Genomic DNA, 19,662 nt, shown 5'->3' with positions numbered 1-19,662 from the left:
TGTAGAAAGAGGCATTTGGTCCCTAGTACCACTCATCTTGAGAAAAGGTAAAGTCAGAAACCATTGAGGAATTCTGAGCTATTGTGTGTCTTGACAGCAAGTAAGTTAATTACAGCTGACTAATAGAGCCAAGATTTAATTCTGGAGATTCATGTTGCCAGAGATCACAAAAATAGGAAAACAATTTTAAATACAAAAGGACAAACACTCCATCCATGCCATTCTAAGCAGGAAAGTATGAACAAGATAAGAAGATAAGCCAGTATGGAAGGCTTAGGATCCACATCAAGTATAATTTTTTAGACCAGGCACCTGCCATATACCATCTGTGTTCACCAATAACCCACTGAAGACAAAGATTCCGTTTTGGCATACATCAGAAAAAAATGGTAGAGTCACTGCTCTGTCTCAAATATAAGACCTCCTTGTAATATCTTTTCAACACCATGGCATCTTCTACTTTTGATCACCCAAGCCTCAGGCACGGGGTGTTACAAGACTAGGGTGCTGATGTGTAGGTCAGAACAGCAGGAAGAGTTGACACATTCTTAGTTTAGAGACAAGAACTTAGGTCATTCAAAATGAATGTGGTTAAAAAAATAAATGCAAATTTTCAGAACTAACAAAACTACATAAAATCCTCACAAAACTACCAAAGCAGCAATTGACAGACAACATCATACCTTGGAGAGTTAGAGTGATTTGTACCAGATGCAATGTGAGCAGTAAATACTGAACTGATTTTGCTGTTTGCTGTACTGTCAGTAGCAGACTTGAGGGCTTAATTCAAACGCACACTGTCCAGAGACCACACGTGGGTTCTCTGCTGAGCGTCTGCTTCTTGACACCACGTCATTTCGTAAAGCCACAAAGTGAGCCAAAGGAAGGACTGAAACTAAGAAAAGTGGGAAAATAAATAAATAAAGGATCCTAGAAATAAAACATAATCAAAACTGAGAGGAAAGGGCTGGAATCCAGACAGAGTAAAATACAAAATTGATACAAACATTATATTTAAAAGAAATGTCAAAAGTATCTTTATGAAATCATCCGTTACCTACATTCATAGTGGAAAAATACAATAATGATCAATCTTTGAGCACTTAGTATATGTAGGGTTCTGTGATAGGCACACAATGAAGCAAGTTTGGGTCAAAAATCAAGGGAGCAATTATTAAGTAAATAATCATTTTTAAAACGGCAAAGGAAATGTTCAGTAAAAACTGTTAAAGCCAATATCTCTATGTGTTTTAATAATTCTCTTCAGCAGCATAGTGACCAACAACATTTAAATTAATTCAACATGTTTAGTAAAATAAACTCTCTACTTGAAAATAATTTGGAAATTTTACTATGTGAATTACTGTCTCTGATCTTAGTGAAATAATATCTTTCCTTTTTTTTCTTCCATCCTCTTTGATACCTTCTCCCATGTCCCCCCTACTTGAAAACCCACCCCAATTATGTTTTCTATACGTCTGTAAGTAGTTATCCATTAAAAGCATCATCGAAACCATTCCCCTAAGGATGAATTCTAGGCACTTCCACAAACATGCCTCTGTGAGTGCCCTTGTACATGTCCCCTGTAGACCTGCTCTGGGATGTGGATCAGGGTCATGAAGGCTGAGTCACAGAGTAGGAGCTGGCATGTTCTGTGCACTTTCCAGAAAGCTGAACCACGGTTGCTCTCACTAATGGTGATGAAACTTACCATAATTTAATAGCTTCATCAGCCCACATTTCTAGTCTCTTAATTTGTAAAACAAGAGGTGTAGACAAAATGACCTCAAATTTCACAAAAGTGATAAATTTACACGTATTTTAAAAATAAAATTGATATCTCAGAATTTGCATTACTACGTACTGTGTTTACCTCTCAACTATATCACATTAATGAGATATATTTGAATAAGCATTCATATATGGAGAATATATACATATATATATCTTTATATACACACACACAGTTGACCCTTGAACAACACAGGAGCCTTGGGGCGCCTCTGTGCAGTCTAAAACCTGCACATAACAGTATAACGTATAGTCGGCCCTCTGTATACATGGTTCCTCCCTATCCATGGTTTTGCATCCGCAAATCCAACCAAACATATCATGTATTTGTACCTACCATCGAAAAACCCATGTATAAATGGACCCACACAGTTCAAACCGTGTTGTGCAAGGGTCAACTGTATATATATATATAGCTCTGTATATATACAGTTTCTCATATATATATATATGAGAAAACTCTGAGCACTGAGAGTGGTATAAGCCAGGGTAATTAATGGTAGGCGGGATAAGGTGCAACTATATCTTATAGTTATCTATGTTACATCTTAGTGGTTTAGTAACATAAAGGTTTGTTTCTCCCTTGCATCACAGTTGACTAGGTGGGGGTTGGGAAACTTTACTCACAGGTCATACTTCACTGACCCTGGATTGGGTGACTGGTAACTCACCTGAGTTCTACACCAAGTGGCGACTCTGGAATGTTGACCCTTCTATCATATGGTTCCACCATCTCTGAATTCTTTTCTTTCTTCTGTGCATGGGGCAGAGAGAAGTAGAAAGATTGTGTGGGGCATTTACTGCCAGGCCTGGAATTGGCAAATATTGCTCCCACCCACATACCATTGGACAAATATTTCTCATCGTCCTAATTTCACTGCAGGGAGGCTGAGAAATATAGTTCTTCTGTGTGCTCAGAAATTGGAAATAGCTTGGTAAGCACCTTGCCAATTTCTAGCAGTTCTCCATGGTGTCAAAATGTGCTATGCTCTTTTTTCCAACTATTTGGAGATGCTCACAATGTTAGAATTCAGTTAATAGTCTCCTTGATCATTACTTTCTTGTTTCCATCATAAATTTCCCAAGAGTCTCCATACTACACCAAGCTCATGGAAGCCCATAGAGTTCCAAACCTCACACCAGTCAGAATAGCCATCATCAAAAAGTCTACAAATAATAAATTCTGGAGAGGGTGTGGAGAAAAGGGAACCCTCCTACACTGCTGGTGGGAATGTAAATCGGTGCAGCCACTATGGAGAACAGTATGGAGGTTCCTCAACAATTAAAAATAGAACTACCATATGATCCAGCAATCCCACTTCTGGGTATTTAACCAAAGAAAACAAAAACACATATATCGTAAAGATATTTGCACCCCCATGTTTATTGCAGCATTATTTACAATAGCCAAGTAATGGAAACAACTTATGTGTCCGTTGATGGACACATGGATAAATGTTTGTATACATATATATACAAAGGAATATTACTCAGCCATAAAAAAGAAGGAAATCTTACCATTCGTAACAACATGGATGGACCTGGAGATGATCATACCAAGTGAAGTACGTCAGACAGAGAAAGACAAATACTATAGGATTTCACTTACATGTGGAATCTAAAAAAAAAGGCTCACAGATACAGATGCAGAGAATAGACTGGTGGTTATCAGAGGCAGGTGGTGCAGATGGGAGAGATGGGTGAAAAGGGGTCAGAAGAACTAGCTTGTACCTGGCCACTGTTTGGTTCTGAAAGAGTTAGGGGACGGGATGAAGAGGTTAGCACAGCACTTGCATTTCAGATGATTTCCTCAACCAAATACAAGGCAAAATTATAGCAAAAACAAAAAGTAAAAGAAAATTCTAAGTTGTTAGAATGTTATACGTGATGATCAATTTTTTTCATTTTATGTTGGAGTAGAGCCGATTAACAGTGTTGTGATAGTCTCAGGTGCACAGCAAAGCGACTCAGCCATACATATACATGTATCCATTCTCCCCCAGACTCCCCTCCCATATATGTGATGATTATTGAAAAATTATTTCTCATCACTAATACACTTGAAAATGTAAAATGCCATGATTACAAATGACGGGTTTTAAAATATTAAATGAAATCTCAATAATTGGTTATAAAGTAATAAGGCAAATTTATTCATATTGCCATTACTGCCAGAGCAATTGGCAGTATTATATACCTACCACATGTTACCCAGTCCTTCCATGGAGGAGCAGTGAGTCGCCAGACCTGATTTATTAAAAGTAAACCACAGACCAGATTATTCAGTTCTTTGGGGGGGAATCTGAGGACTGACCTTATACTCCCCAAAGTGAAATAAAATGGCTGTCGGTTGGGTAAGCAAGTGTTAACTCTTAAGTCATTGCAGTCTGTAAAAACTAAATTTTTGGACAAATACATAGTTTTGTGCACCCAGTGGAAGGAAATAAGAGGGCTGATTAGGCTGTAGAAGTTGAAGGCAGTTTTTCAAGGACTGGCTAAGAAAGGCAAAGTTTAGTGATGCATGATGTAAGAAATACAGTCTTTCACGACGATAAACGTAATCAAGGTTACATGTTACTGGCAACTAATAAGAACTATGACAGCACAAAGAATGGAATCAGTTAGGCCCATTGTGGAAATCTGAACATCTTACAGCCAAATCACCCTAGATTCAAAATCACAAAACGATATTTTCCTTCAGGAGATCTCGGCTATGTGCGCACATTTCAAACTGCTTAAATAAATACAACGTGGCCAAATGTTCCCAGGTTCCACAGCTATAAGGAGCAAAACTTAAACGCCAGTAAATGCTAGCTTCAGTGGAAATGGATCCTTTTAAAATGAAAATCCCTTTGCTGTAGGAAAATAGTCTTTGATGGATGCCACATTATTAATCTTTCCACGGAGCTTGGGCAAAGTTCTGACCTGGAATTCAAACAAAGAGGGCAACACGAAAGCCCACTCTGTGTCTTGGGCATCTTGCCCTCTCGCCTCTGGGGTGGTTTCTTTATAGGGTTTTGAAAGTGCTAAGTTCTTTTCACTATTTTTACCTACTAGGGAACCTAGTAATCACTAGGAAGGGGGCCAAGGAGGAATTGCAGGTGGGGTGTGGGACAGGGCACAGTCAAGTCAGAATGGATTTTCCACAGAGCAGATGCCTTTCCCTTGTGCACCACAAATTCTGTACCTAACACATAGTTATGAGGATGCAAAAAATGGCTTCTGGAAATCCAACCTTCTGAAGGGCAGAAACGAATGTTGAATCCAGTGGTCTGAAGTAGCAGGTACTATAAGTGTCACAGCACGTGACAGCACACCGGGCCATGTGGCAGCCAGGCCGTGTCACACCCTGTCTCTCCTCATCACAGTCTCTCATGCCCCACAGGACAGCACCGACGTCCTCACCCCGTCTATCTGCCTGTGTGGACTTCCGTAGTTAGTAAGACAGAGTTTCCTCACGCCAGGGATGGAGATCCTTTGTTGGTTTGCTTTGAGGAAATAGACCCCCGGGGAAATCTTTTCTGCAAAAGCCACACAATTGCCCAGCATCGTCACAGCCTGCGTCCTGAGACAGGTGCCCCTATTGTAAACTGTGCTCATCCACGTAGCGGCAGACACACCCCACTCGCTCCAGCCCGGTGGAGGGCTGACTTCCCACGGATCTAGAGGAATAAAGAGACGTGAACGCAGACGGGCTCCAGGTCCCCCGTTCTCTCAGGTGTGAAGGGTGCTCTGGCTTGGGGAGGCCGCAGTGACTCGCAGAAGTTACAGCCCGAGCCCGTCCCTGGGGCCACGGGCAGAGGACGCCTCCAGGGAGGGCCGGCCCCTGCGGCTGTGCCACTTCACCCCTTCTGGTCCTCGATTCCGGAGATGCGGCTGCCCGACCCAGGTGAGCTTAGTGCAGGCGGGCAGGACCTCACAGAGCCTGAGGGGTGTGTGTGTGTGTGTGTGTGTGAGAGAGAGAGAGAGAGAGAGAGAGAGGGATGAGAGACGGACGGGGTGGAGGGGAGATTGGGTATAGGCTTGCTTCACTCAGCAGGCGTCCGTCCGGGGCCCCAGCGCTGGGGAGAAGAGCACTAGGGGCGCACGGCGCAGAATGTAACCTGGTCACCGTATAAACCACAAGCCCCTGATGACCTCCCTCTGACCCGTGAACCCCTGGGACTGGGAGCCGCTGTGCGGCTCGGCGTTGAGGCCAGTCCTGGCCCCACAGAAGCACAGTAAGTGCTCAGTCGAAGGCTGACGAGAAAGCCCCCACGGGGGCATCCTGGTGCGGGGAAGAGCTCTGGGAACCCCGCTGAACGGGGTCGGGAGGCCTGCTTGGTGCCGGGTCGTGTGGCCCTCAAGCTCACAAGTCCACGCCCCGAGCCCAGCGCCCAGGTCGACCGTGTTTGGAGAGCGGACTTTAAAGATTCGGCTGAAATGAGGCCATCAGGGTGGCTCTAATCCAATCCTCCTGGCATCCTTGTAAGAAGAGGCAGTTGGACACCGAGAGGCACCAGGGAAGCCTGTGCACACAGACTGCACGAGGATGCAGGAGAGGGTGGCCGTCTGCGAGCCCAGGAGAGTCCTCCGGAGACGCCAGCCCTGCCCCCGCCCGGGTCTGGCACTTCCACCTCCAGAACCCTGAGGAATAAGTGTCTGTGGTTCGAGGTCCCCAGTTCGCAGCCCCTGACAGGCCACCACGAAGTCCACTTCTGCCCCAAGACCGTCAGCGACCAGCCACATGACCACAGACAGCATCCACACTTCTCCCCCGGGTGTCCTCATCCATCACGGGGAGGCCTCCGCGTGCCTGTCCTTGTATTTGAGGGTAAAATCTGACAGCTAACGTGAAATACTTCGAAAATTCAGAGGAGCTGTTGAAACACAAGGTGCTGCTCCTCGCACCACGATGGTCTGCGGAAACTGCAGCTAAACCTAGACACCCTCTCCTCTCGACTTCTTGCTTGTCGCTTACCCATCCTCCCCGCTTTAAACCTCACTCCGCATCGTCTGGTTTTGTTGTTGTTGTTTGTTCTAACAAGGTCAACACTGCCAGTTCCTTCTCGTTTCCAAGGGGAATCTGATGCTTCTTATCGTTCAGGATGCCGTCCCAACGCCTGGTTTTCTCTTCCAAGAATGAGAAACATCTAACGGGAGACGCAGGCCAGCAGAGCGCGTGAATGGTGCCAGGGTGCAGGCACAAGCCACAGAGGACGAGTGAATGGGTCCAGGGAAGAGCGCTCACTCCCGCCCAAAGCCACGAGGAAAACACTGGCTTTGAGCTGGGCCTTGAAAACGGAAAAACAAACAAGCAAACACAAGGCGCAAACCAGGAAAAGGGGACAGAAAGATCAAGGGCACGGTAAGGGGATGATCCTGAAAGGCTTCCAGAGATGGAGAACAGTCTCGCGTCCCCTGAGCAAACGGCTGGTGTGGAGACAGAATAAGGAAGCCGGGGTCAGAGCAGACAGAGCGCCAGCCTCCAGGCCAGAGAATGACCAGGCCTGAATTTGGGAGAAGTACCCTGCTTTTCAACAATTAAGGTAAAAGCTCTTTAAAATTACGCTGACACAATGTACAGTTTTCTGAGATTTCACAGTGCTAAGCATTAGACGCAACATCTTAGAATCTATCCAAGGTACCAAGGGGTCAAACATGCCCATGGATTATTTATAATGAGATCAACCCCTTACTCACCAGTCACCTTCATCTTTGAGGAATCCCATCGCTTTAGTAGAATTTAGGGAGCTTTTGTTATATGCTTGATGAAGTTAGAAGCCAGGGACGTGCAGAGGGAAAAACTGGGCTCTGAAGGTTCCCACAACCCAGCCCAGGAGACAACCACCTTCCCACCCAGAGAACTAGAAAACAAACCAGCCTCAGGTGCTAAAATGAGGATCTCAGAAATGAGCCAGGGAAGCCGAGGGTAGGAGGGACGGAGGGGCTCGTGCCAGGAAGAGGGGAAGGGCTTGGAGAAGGCATGGCCTTGGACTTGAACCTGACAGGTGGAGGGAACCCCATCTCCACCCCATTCACTGTCACCCCCCAAGCCCGTGACAGATCTGTGTGCAGGATGTTACCCTGTGTCAAGATCTTTCAGCAGGAAGCACCCCAGACACTCCCATACTCTGTTATCACCAGAAAGTACTGTCCTCAGTCTCTCCCTAAAGAGGCAGGACATCTCACAATGACTTCTCCAACACAGAACATCCCAGACACACCCAAATCCAGTCAACACTGGTGCAGAGCAGTGACGCTCGACCCTGCTTCCTGTTCTCCCAAAACTGTATCCAAATCCCACCTTTGCTCTGAATAAATTACGATGTCGGTGGGAAACACTATCAGTCTTACAGAATAGTAAATGCCACAAAGGCTAACAAAACACTTAAGATTTTAAATTAATCACTCTTTAGCATCCTTAAGGGAAGTGTTCCGGATAGTACATCTCCCCAGACAGAATTTGAAACTACCGTTACCAAGAAATTCGAGTTATTTAGAAATGGACTATGGAAGCTGAAACAGTAGGACTCAAGTTCACAGTGGGAGGGAACCGGTAAGCCCACACGCAGAGGCGGGGGAGGCACGGCGGGAGCTGAGGGGTGCAGAGCCCGGGCCCTCGGGGGTCGCCTCACGGGCTCCCCCGGACGCAGGGCGGCAGGACACGTGACGCTGCGATTCAGGCTTGAGTCGTTCCGGCTCCTCCTGCTTCCTGAGTGACCACACGTAACGTACCAGGAATTACGTTATCGGCTCACGACTTCAAGTCTCAAGTCCCGGGGAGGACACTCTTCCCCTCTGGTCACTTCTCGGCAGAAAAGGGACCTGCAGGTTCCTCTCGACCCCGAACCCTGGGAGAGTCGCCTCCCCCGGTGGTTCTCAGCCTTGAGCAGATGCGAGGCCTCAGGGTCTCCTTGAGCAGACCGAGGCCCCCACCTTCTAACGCAGTGCGGGGCCCGTGTCTCTGACAAGCCCCGGAGATGCTGATGCCGCCAGCCCGGGGACCACGCTCTGGGGACAACCGGCCCCACTCAGCTAACCGGATGACATGCTGCAGCCGGGACGGGACGCCACGCCAGGCCCTCCCAGAGCCCCTGCCGCCCGCAGCCCGGGCTTCTCTGCCCCGCGGCTCGGACACCGCCTTCCGTTCCGCCGCAGACACAGGCGGCCTGGCCGCGGGCTTGCGGAAGAGCAGTGGGTGGCAGCCCTGGCCCATCCCAGCCGGACGTCACGTGAGCGCGTTTCAGGACACTGGCTGCAGCGCCAGCCCGCGACCCCCGAGGCCCTGACCGCTGGCCTCCTGTCTCCACGCTCTCATTCACTCGCGTTTTCTCTGCCGACGGCAAACCAGACATGGAATGTTTTGGAAAGCTATGAGGCAGTTCACAGCACCCAAAAAAAAGGCAGGCCGATCAGACCCCGGGAGCCCTGGGGATGCCGGAGCCAAGGGAACGGCAGCGTCGCCAGGAGCACCGCAGGGGCCGGGATACTCACTAGGAGCTGCTGTCGCGGCTGAGAGGCGCTGGTAGGCCTGTGGAGGTCGCTGTCCCAGCGGAGCCGGCAGGCGGCCTTCGTGCAGGTCGCGTCCCCACCAGGTCCTGCCCCGGCGTCTCCCAGCCGGGCCCTCTGTGAGGTGGACGCCTGCCGGGGCCCCTCACACCCATCCCCCGGACGTTGGGCCTGGGGAAACCTCTACTTACAGTTTAGTGACCACAGAGTCGTCCACCCAAGTGGATGGTCGCTTCCTGGAGCACAGAGGACAGGATCTGAAATCTGAGCACCCACCACCCATCCAGCCTCACACACCTGGAGGTTCCAACGACACCTGCTGACGACGGCGGACGCACAGAACAGGGAGACGATCAAACGGGGCCCATTAGACGCTGTCCTGTGAAATGAGGTCTGACAAGTGAACTGGCTTCTGAGTTTCTGTGAAGATTTCTAGAAGGAGAGGGACGGGGAGGGGGAGATTCTCCTGGAAATCGCCTACTTCTCTCTCCCTCCCTCTCTGTCTCTCTGTGTCTCTGTCTCTCTCTGTCTCCATTTCTCTCTCTCTCTGTCTCTCTTTTTCTCTCTCTGCCTCTGCTCCCACACACACACACACACACACGTTTACCATGTGAAGCGTTAGGAGTGACTCCACACCCCACAAGCTGCTCCCCGAGGGTGGGACCCCCTACCCAGGACTGACCCCAACGCACATCCGTCCCACCTCCTCTCGGGGGAAGTGTTTGGGGCACACCTAGCCTGTGACGGGTTTCGGCCGAGTGTCTCCTGGGAGTCTCTCGCTCTGAGAGCTGGGGTCTAAGCCTGCAGCCCGGCGTTGGGGAACGGTCCACAGTCAACAGGGACAAACCAGTGAGAAACCAGGATTTAGGACTCACAGCCCCACAGCTAAACAATCTGCTGCAAACTGAATTAATGTTGCTGAGGAAGCTGAGACCTAACCCATCAAGTCCCTGTCTAGCACCCTGCTAATTAATGCAATACAAGAGGGAAAACTGTATTCTTTGGTTACTAAGTAAAGGTCAATGTAGGAAAAAATGTGAATTTAGTCAAATCAGATAGCATCTATGATAATGTTCCTTCCTTGTCTCCTGTAACTGTTCACAAAGACCTGCTATGATATCTCAGGGCTGCAGCCGGTGGGACCCTGACTGTCCACACTCGCGGCTAAGCGGCCTGTCCTTCATAAGCTCTCTCTGTAGACAATCCTCTGTCCTTTCAAGTGAATTTTATCAGGATCCCTCTCAGCCTCCAGTTCCATTTAGTCCATGCCTTGAATCAACCAGGGATCATTTAACCAGTGCAGACACGTGGGCCCTGTTCACGCATGAATGCGGGGTAGTGGGGTGGGAGCCGATACTGGTGATTTAACACTCCCCATGCCCCGTCTCACCTGGATGCCCATCTCTGTCTCTGCTGTCAGCCCTGCCCAGCCATTCACATCCTGTCCTGGGCTCAGGAAGGAGCAGAGGTCCTGGGTCCCCAGGCCGAGGTGATCACCTCTCCACCTCTGTGAACTGGGCCTCCTCTGACCTCAAGGGCCCAGACTGGACAGCAGGTAAGTCCAGGCGCTGGGATGGAGGGGCCGGCCCCCCGCAGCCCGGGTTCCAAGGGTTGGGATCCCTTTGTAACCTGTGGTCCTTTCTCTCCCGCACATGGATCTGAGGAGCTGAGCTGTTGGTGCCTGACCCTGCGTCTGTCCAGGTGCCTTTGGGGCAAGAGGAGGCCACGGAGGAAGCAGGGTCTCACCTAAGGCTCAGCTCAGGCCCCACCGCTGACAAAAAGGAGACTCCTCTCTGTAAAGACTAAGAAGGAAAACGTTGATTGAATGAAGCATGGGCTGGTCAGTGCCCTTCCCCAGCTCCACCGCCTGCGCCAGCCCCCAGGCTTGGACCAGCCGGCGCCCCCGGCCCTGAGCCCCGGTCCAAGAACCAGCCCTGCTGCCTCCTGCTGGACACGTGGGCTTTCCGTGTCTACGAGCTTTACCTGGGCCTCAGCAGACGCTTTCCTCCTATGCCTCCCTGATCTCTCTCCACTCGAAAAAGACAAACAGTGAAAAGGTCCTCACAGCCCTCTAAAGTGGTCAAGGCTATTTCTAGCCACCCCTTTAAACTGGGGGGAAGAGGTGTCCCCACACGGAGGAGTCACCAGCCTGCTGCTCCCTTAGACCCTCGCCCCTCTCTGGGACCCTCCCCCTCTCTGGGACCCTCCCCCCTCCCTGGGACCCTCCCCCTCTCTGGGACCCTCCCCCCTCTCTGGGACCCTCCCCCTCTCTGGGACCCTCCCCCTCTCTGGGACCCTCCCCCTCTCTGGGACCCTCCCCCCTCTCTGGGACCCTCCCCCTCTCTGGGACCCTCCCCCTCTCTGGGACCCTCCCCCCTCTCTGGGACCCTCCCCCTCTCTGGGACCCTCCCCCCTCTCTGGGACCCTTCCCCCTCTCAATTTCTGCTCTAGTGGGTGGCCTGGGTTCAGGACTAGGGTGGGCGCTCCATTTGCTTGCTTGGCTGGGGGGCCAGTAGCAAAGCAGGGAAGACCCACGCGGAATACCTGCTGAGACAGGGGAGAGAGAGGGACACAGACGGTTCAACCAGTTCTCGTGGGTCAACAGGAGGCACAAAGAGGGAGCCGGGTTCCTGGGGAAGGTCTCGGGCAGGAGACCGGATGGGTCAGGAGGAGGGGTTGGTGTCTCCCAGCAGACAGGATGCATCAAGTGCACCAGGCAGAGCAAGGGCCAGGGTCACTGCGCTGGAGGCGATGGAGCCCCGGGGGAGATGAGGCCATGGCCGAGACCAGCCCAGTGACCCAGCTGCCCAGAGAAGGCAGGTGTGGGGACGGGCCTGTGCCCATCATGGGGGAGCAGACACAGGGACAGATGCCCTGAAGAGCCCTTGATTCCCAGGAGCCCCCGGACCTTAGCGCCTGGCCACTGCAGGTCTCCACACACGAGTGTTGGGGGCAGGTGTGGGGTGGAGCCCTGATGCCCTTTGGAGCTGGGTCTCAGAGGATGAAGTGTCTGATGAGAATCTGTGCCCCAAGCCCCTCAGCCTGTGAGGACTCCGCCCGCCACTGTGCCAGGACAGAGCAGAGGATGCAGTCAGGATGCCCAGCTGGAATCCTGCACCCATAGCACAGCCCAACCAGGAGGAGGAGGCCAATGGCAGTGCCTTAGGTCCATGGGGTTTGAAGGTCCAGAATCCGGACTCAGGGACCTGCTGTGTCCTGAAGGGAAGGAAGAACGCTACTCCTCAGCTCCCCAGATGATGAGCCGTGAGACCCCTGAAGAATCCTGAGAGGCCTGGCCACACTCAAGGACAGTCACGGGGCTCCCTCCCACCGCCAGGAGGGGCACAGCCTGGCCTGAGTGCCCACGATGGCCTCTGGGGAAGCCGGAGCTGCAACCTCCCCTCCCGCTCCATGAGGTCCGGCCCTGGGGTGCCTTGCTGTTGACAGGGTGTGGGTTAGAGCCAGCCGTTGATGCTCCCTCCTTCCCTGGACACTGCCTCTGTCTCCCCCAGATGTCCAGGCCACCATCCCTGGGATCTGTGACTTGTGTCCTCCATGCCCTTGCACCGTGGAATGTCATTCTTGGGAATTTTGAAAAACCTCGAAAGGATGCTCGATTTGAGGAAAAGGAGTCCGTAAAAGAGAGTGAGAAACAGGAAGGCAGCAGGGATACTGAGAGTCCTGTACTGTCAGACAAGGCAGGAAGATGTTTAAAGGCAGACGGAGAAGTAACGGGGCCAAAGTTACAGGGAGTAAGTTAGAGTCTGAAGGATCCACTGGATTTGGCAATTAGGAGACCCGGTGAGCTTTGCCAAAGCAGTTTCAGAGACACTGCAAAGCATCGTCCAGGCTCACACGTGTTAAAGAATGGACACAAAACACATACAAGACAGAGGACCAGCACCCGTCATATGCAAAGGGCTTTTACAAATAAAAAAGAAAAGTGAACACTCCAATAGAAAAATGGAGGGAAAATAAAAACATGAGCAGGATATTGACAAAAGAGGAAACATGAAAGACCACGATAGTAGCCCCATGGCAGATACGCCATGACCCCTCTAACGGGTGAGGAAACAGGCACGGAGCAGTGTAATGACTAACCATGGTTTTTGTGTGGATTAAATGAAGCAACCCCTCGGAAGCGCTTAGAGCAGGGGCCCAACCCCCGGGCCGCAAGGCAGGAGGTGAGCAGCAGACAAGCGAGCTAAGCGTCATCTGCCGCTCCTCATCGCTCCCCATGGCTCGCGTTACCGCCTGAACCAAACCTCCCATCGCTCGCGTTACAGCCTGAACCATCCCCCTCGCCCCGACCCCGTCCGTGGAAAAATTGTCTCCCATGAAACTGGTCCCTGGTGCCAAAAAGGTTGGGGACCGCTGGCTTAGAGTTTCATCATCTGACGTGTTGTATGCACACAAAAACCCTTTATTTATTCACTCAGCTTCTATCACTGAGTCCCAGGACGCCTGTGTGCCCTTGGTCACACTTGGCCACACATACTGCACATGGGTCTTCCCTCTGGGGCTCGGCGCCGTCTGGCTCCTCGCCTCTGACGTGGGCCTCCCAGAGTGGGGATCACATGCTCTGTCCGTGAATGAACCTGCTTCTTCCACACAACATGGTATCGGCCGGTGGGGGTCACCCCCTGGCTGTGGCTACAGCCACATTGCACTTTTCTCTGCCTGACTACGCACCACGTATCCATCCATCCCCTCAGTTACAGGCATCGGGTTGTCACCAGTCTGAGTCTGTTATGAAGAAAGCCGCTATGAACATTCTCGTGCATGTCTTTTGTGGACCCGTTTACTCATTTCTCATAGTCATACTTAGGAATGCAATTGTGGGATCATAGGATGGGCATATTGTAAATTTAGTAATTATGGCTGAAGAATGTTCCCAGTGAAGGTTGAACCACTTTCTATTGCCACAGTGAAGGGTGGGAGGTGCTGCCACATCCCTGCCAGGAAGCAGAATTTTCAGTCTCCTCGGTCTCAGACACTCTGGTGAGTGTGAGTTCTCCTTCGTTGTGGGCTTAATTCACATCTTCTCAATAACTAGTGATCTTGACCACCTCCTCGTGCTCAGAGGCTTTGGGGATCCTCTTCTGTGAAATCCCTCTGCAATCAACTCTCAGATTTTAAATTGGCTTGTTTTTTGCTGATTGAGTTGTAGGGGTTCTTTACTGTGGATACAAATGAAGGGCTCCCATGTTTTCACTTTCTTAATGCTGTCACCTGATGAATAGACGTCCTTAATTTTGATTATGTCCAGTTTTAAAATTATTTTTATATTTTTAATTCTTTTTAGTATTTTCATGGGCTCCTAAGAGATATTTGCCTCCTGAAGACCATGAAGATATTTACAAGAAGAATTTCTAGAAGAAGGTGGTTAAATTTGACTTGACAAAGATGGGAGGAATCAGCGGGAGACAAAATGAGTAAGACGTCTTCTTTTCACTTTACTTATTTACTTTCTCACTCTTCCAATTAATTAATCACAGGAGGAAATATTGGTCTAAAAGATAACCACACTCCTAAACACTCTTAAAAACCAGAGTGTTTAGGAGAACACAGATTTTGCACAGGGGAAGGGGGCCAAGGGAATTAAAAGCAGAATCTCTTTCATCTAAGAAAGAGAAGTACCCTGCACATAAAAATTCCCAGGAAAACAGACTGTCTCCATGCCCAGGATGCCAATTTTAAGGAAATGATTTATGCAGGTCTTATAAAAAAATGCTCAATCGAAGGACATGAGTTCAAGTGACTTCTCCAGCCTGGCATAAACAACCACGCCTCCCGCCAAGGAAGCTCGGCCAGCCCAGGCCGTGACATTCCGATGTGGACGAGTCATGGTGATCAGCCCAGCTTCAGGATTTATACCAAATTCTGCCTCTGGACTTTCTTTTCTCTCCAAATCCCGGAGAATGCATTCTACTATGATTGTTTTGTTGTAAAAGGAATGACTTGGATTTCTGGTGAGGAAAATCTGAACAGGCAGTTAATGTTACTAAAAAGTTTCTGCTCTGATCACAGCCCACATTCCAGCACAGAGAGAGCGAGTGATTGTTCTTTTCATTAAATCAACATCAAACTGTCCCTGTTGTCAGATCCTTCCTCACCAAAAACCAAAGATAAATGTATGAAGAGATCTTAGGGCATTTTAATATTGTCTTTGGGGAGATGCAAGGCACTTCGAATCAAAACTGCTTTTTTTCTTTTTCCTTATTTTTCACTAATAGCATTTATTAGAAAAACACTTCAGAAAAGGAAGTCTCACTATGACATTAAAACATCTTTTTATATATTCAAAACGCATACTATCAATGCATCCCCACCTTTTAAATTTAAAAAAAAAAGATTATTTTTTTCATATCATGTTAGATAACAACAAACATATAATTGTAAGATGTTCTTAACCTCCCTCTTTCCTGCTGTCACTTCTCACCGATGTCCCCACTTTTTACAATTAGGACTTTCTTCTCACTCTTTTTTCCGTTAAACAAACCTGGTTTTAATTCTGCTGACTCTGTCACTCATTCTCGCGGCAGTGACTTGAGCGAATCCCATGATGTGGCACGTTCCCGAGTCTGTGTCTGTAGGTGAGTCACAGGCTTCCTGACGGTGCTTCACTAACCTTCACACGTCACTGGCCTGATCGTGAGCCCCTGCGCTGCTCTTCTGTCAAACATGCCTCGCTTCCCTCTTCCCATCTGGCCCCCTGTGTGCCAACAAGAAGACGGTCCCCATAGGAGCCTTGGCTGCTGCACCCAGAGCCTCCCAGCTGCCCTCACCTGTTCATCAGAGCCACTGCTGTCTGCTCACCGCCGCCCTCTCGGCCACAACCTCTGCCCCCTTCCTGGATAAATCAGTGTCCACAGGGACAGGCAGCCCAAGCCCGCTCGCCTCAGCTGAGCCGGCCTGCCAGCCCCCAGCAGCCCTCAGCCTCTACTCTTCCAGACACGCGTGGTCCTTGGGGTCACCCAAAGTTTCACCTGTGTGGTCACGAGATGAAGAGTTGGCTAACTGGTCACAACTTCCCTCCTTCCTCCCGAACTGTCTGACGGCTCCGGTTTCATTGGCTCCTAAGAATGCTCACGGTGGACGAGCTGTGTAGTGAGGGCTCTCCAGAGAAGAGAACCAGCAGGAGACTGATCCAGCCATCTAGCATCTATCTATCTATCTATCTGTCTATGTATCTATCTATCTACCTACCTGTCTATCCATCTATCATCTACCTGTCTATCCACCTATCATCTGTCTATCCATCTATCATCTATCTATTATCAATCTATCTATCATCTATTTATCTATCATCTATCTATTATCAATCTATCTATCTATCATCTATCTATCTATCTGTCTATCTATGGATCTATCTACCTACCTACCTGTCTATCCATCTATCATCTATCTATTATCAATCTATCTATCATCTATTTATCTATCATCTACCTATTATCAATCTATCTATCATCTATTTATCTATCATCTATCTATTATCAATCTATCTATCATCTATCTATCTATCTATCTATCTATCCATCTATCAGTCTATCCAGAGAGATTTATTTTAAGGAATCGGTTCACAAGACTGTGAGGGTTGGCAGGTCTGAAATCTCCGGGGAAGACCTATGGACTAAAGACCCAGAGACGTATTGTGCTCAAGTCTTGAGTCCTGGAAACTCAGGCAAGGTTTCCCTTCACCATCTGGAGGCAGGATCCCTCCTTCTTTGGCGGATCTCAGACTTTTCGTTTAGCGTCTTCAGCTTCTTGGAGAGGCCCACCCACATTGTGCAGGGTCATCTGCCTGACTCAAAGTGGGCTGATTTAAATGCCAATCTCATATAACAGTATCTTCACAGCTACCCCTAGATGTGGGCTTGGCCACACGCTGGACACCATGGCCCAGCCAAGTGGGCCCTAAAATTCACCATCACACCCATGCCGGGTTCTCGCCAGTTACCATCCAGCTTAAAATCGAGGTCCTACCCCTCCTTCCAATGCCCTAAATAAGGTTTCCCCTGCCTTTCCTCTCACCCACTTGGAGAAAATCCACCCCTAGGTGAACCCAACTATTCACTTTCTTTTTTGCCTGCATCTGAGCAAACCGGCACTTCTGGGGAAAATGCACAGCACGGCGGAGACCATGAGCACCAGGCCCCAGCGTGCTCACTGAGTCTCCATGACCTCATTCGCACCTTCCAGGCCCGTCCCCACCCTCACAGCAGCAGGCTGCTCTCTGCCCTGCAGGTCTACGGTTTCCACCCCCCTCTGCTCTGCGTGCTGCGACCCTCCTCACCTCCTCTGGAGCCAAGTGCAATCACAGAGACCCCTTCTCAGCATCCAGCTCCCACGTCGCCATCTGACCCCCAACCGAGCTCCCGTCTGCGACGTGGGCACCTGCTCACCCAGCTGTGCCCCTTGCCCCCTGATGACGCCTCAGGCCTCAACCCCACTTCTCCCCGCAGCTACCCGGAGGTAGCTCCTGTCAACATCCATTTTTCTCCGTATTTCTACATCCCCGGTGCCCATGTCAGTGGGATGCGTCCCACCGCTGGCCTCTTTGTTTTTCGGGACCCCCTGCCCCTTGGCATTTGGCGCCCCACCTTCTACTTTCCTTCTTTCCTTCTGCTTATCTGTGTGGCTCTCCTTCTACTTATCTGGTTGGCGTTTTGTTCATTTGTTTCCCCAGTTTTTCTAAAGGCTCATTTTCCTTTTTCAAGGACTTTTAGCTCCGTCATTGCCTGCGCCCTTGTCCCTCTGAACCCGCCCAGGGGTCTCATCCAGCCTGCAATTTAAACACCATCTACTTGGTGATGAGTAAAATACGTTCTCCCAAATCTTTCTTGAGAATCAAAATGGACTGGATTTTCTTCTAAAATAGAAGAAAGCTTCTAGCAAAACAAAACAAAAACAAAAGATAACCACAACTGTCCTACACAGATTCGCTTCAGGACCACAGTGGGAAAGAGACATCACAGAAAACAGAAAACAGAAAACAAGAGAGACTATCACTCAGGACAAAACAGTGCTTTCAGCGCACTTTCCCTTGCTGTGCTGTGGTCCATCTCCCCACTTTCACCATCTGCAATCTTAGATTTTTTTAGGGGAGTGATGACAGGCTGCCTGGAAAATGCCTGTGTTTCATCCCCTCTGTCAGTGAGACCAGGAAATGCCTTCCTCATCTGAGGGAAAAGGACAACACAAACAGTATTCACACAACAGCTGCCTATGTTGCAAAAAGTAGAGATGAGCACTTTTATGAGGACCACTGGATAAACCACAATAATGAAAATGCAAGTGTGTCCAGAAGGACCTCACACTGCTGCTGTTGTGGCAGGCTGGTAGGACCCAGTAGAAATGAGCAGGGACCCCCAAGGCTGCTGGGCGTGGAGCCGAGGCCCAGAAATGGGGGTCACAGCCTTGGTGCCCCGTGTGGGTTGAGGCCGGCCTCACACACCCAATTCTTCTGAGCTGCGATGCAGGGGAAGGACAGCAGTCTGAACTGTCTCCTTTCCTGGGGAAAATCAGGTGATGTTGGCCCCTGTTCACGGGCAAGATCACAGCCCAGAACACTTTGCAAGCAGCACCCAGAGGCCGGCTGCCAGGTGAGAGGCCTCAGCACGAAGATGTAGGACGTCTGCTGACGGTGAGAACCAGAGGGTGAGTGAGCAGCCAGAGCAAAGAGGGGCCTGGTGCCATGGAGCTGCACGGTGGAGGGGCTGGCAGGGCCCACCCCACAGGGAGCCGCCACCTCTCAGCCGGGCCCGGTGAGAGGCCTGGACGCTGGCCCAAGAAGCAGGACTGTCCTGGAGAGGGTTACAGCCACTCCCCGGCACCTAAGTGAGGCCGGGCCATCCCTCTCCTCCCAGCCAAGTGCTCACACCCAGGCTCTACCAGCCGGCTCTGGCCCAACAGCGGGGCCCCTTGAGCCCGGCTGGAGAAGAGTGATATTAGAATAGCTTTGAACCTGGACCTTCAATCTGAACTCTTTTATTGACCAAAGGTGACACGCAAGCAAGGTGACACACGGGCTGGAAAGGAGCTCCAGCCAAGCAGAGGGAGGATGGCCTTGGAAACACCATGGCCACCTCACCTTAAACCCACCGGGCAGGGACCCCTGTCCATGCAGGGCTCGCTGTATAGATGCAACGTACGGAGCCAACCAGGCTGGAAGTTGTTCTCCCTCCGCAGCCACGTTGAAAGCCTCCTAAAGCCAACAAAAACCGGAATCTGGGAAATTCAGATTCATTTGGCAGATGTGTGGATGGAACAGTGTGGCTTCTCGGTTTAGGGAATAAAGCCTCTTACACATTAAATAATGTTTAAAATAGTCATCCAATGCCACAATTTAAGTTATCCAAACATATGGATCAAATTTTC

At 50.0% G+C, this 19,662-nt stretch overlaps 2 long non-coding RNA genes across 4 annotated transcripts in view; one reads left to right on the top strand and one right to left on the bottom strand.

Moving 5' to 3' along the window:
* Nucleotides 1-19,662, bottom strand: part of LOC309635053 — a 176,383-nt gene that overhangs the window by 9,034 nt on the left and 147,687 nt on the right. Inside the window, exon 4 of the long non-coding RNA XR_014248601.1 lies at nt 2,463-2,545. This is a non-coding gene — a long non-coding RNA (uncharacterized lncRNA). The remainder of the gene's footprint in view (nt 1-2,462; nt 2,546-19,662) is intronic.
* The window catches only part of LOC309635054, a 26,645-nt gene continuing 18,613 nt past the window's right edge, over nt 11,631-19,662 (top strand). For 2 of the 3 annotated variants that reach the window (XR_014248603.1, XR_014248604.1), the window contains exon 1: nt 11,632-14,717. This is a non-coding gene — a long non-coding RNA (uncharacterized lncRNA). Of the gene's footprint in view, nt 14,718-19,662 lie in introns of all 3 variants that reach the window. The other variant, XR_014248602.1, reaches the window with a different exon arrangement.

Source organism: Balaenoptera borealis, assembly GCF_965194805.1.
Source record: "Balaenoptera borealis genome assembly, chromosome: 9".
In the NCBI taxonomy this organism is placed as follows: domain Eukaryota; kingdom Metazoa; phylum Chordata; class Mammalia; order Artiodactyla; family Balaenopteridae; genus Balaenoptera; species Balaenoptera borealis.
Note: the sequence above shows the minus strand (reverse complement) of the source record. Positions and strands in the feature narration are given on the sequence as shown.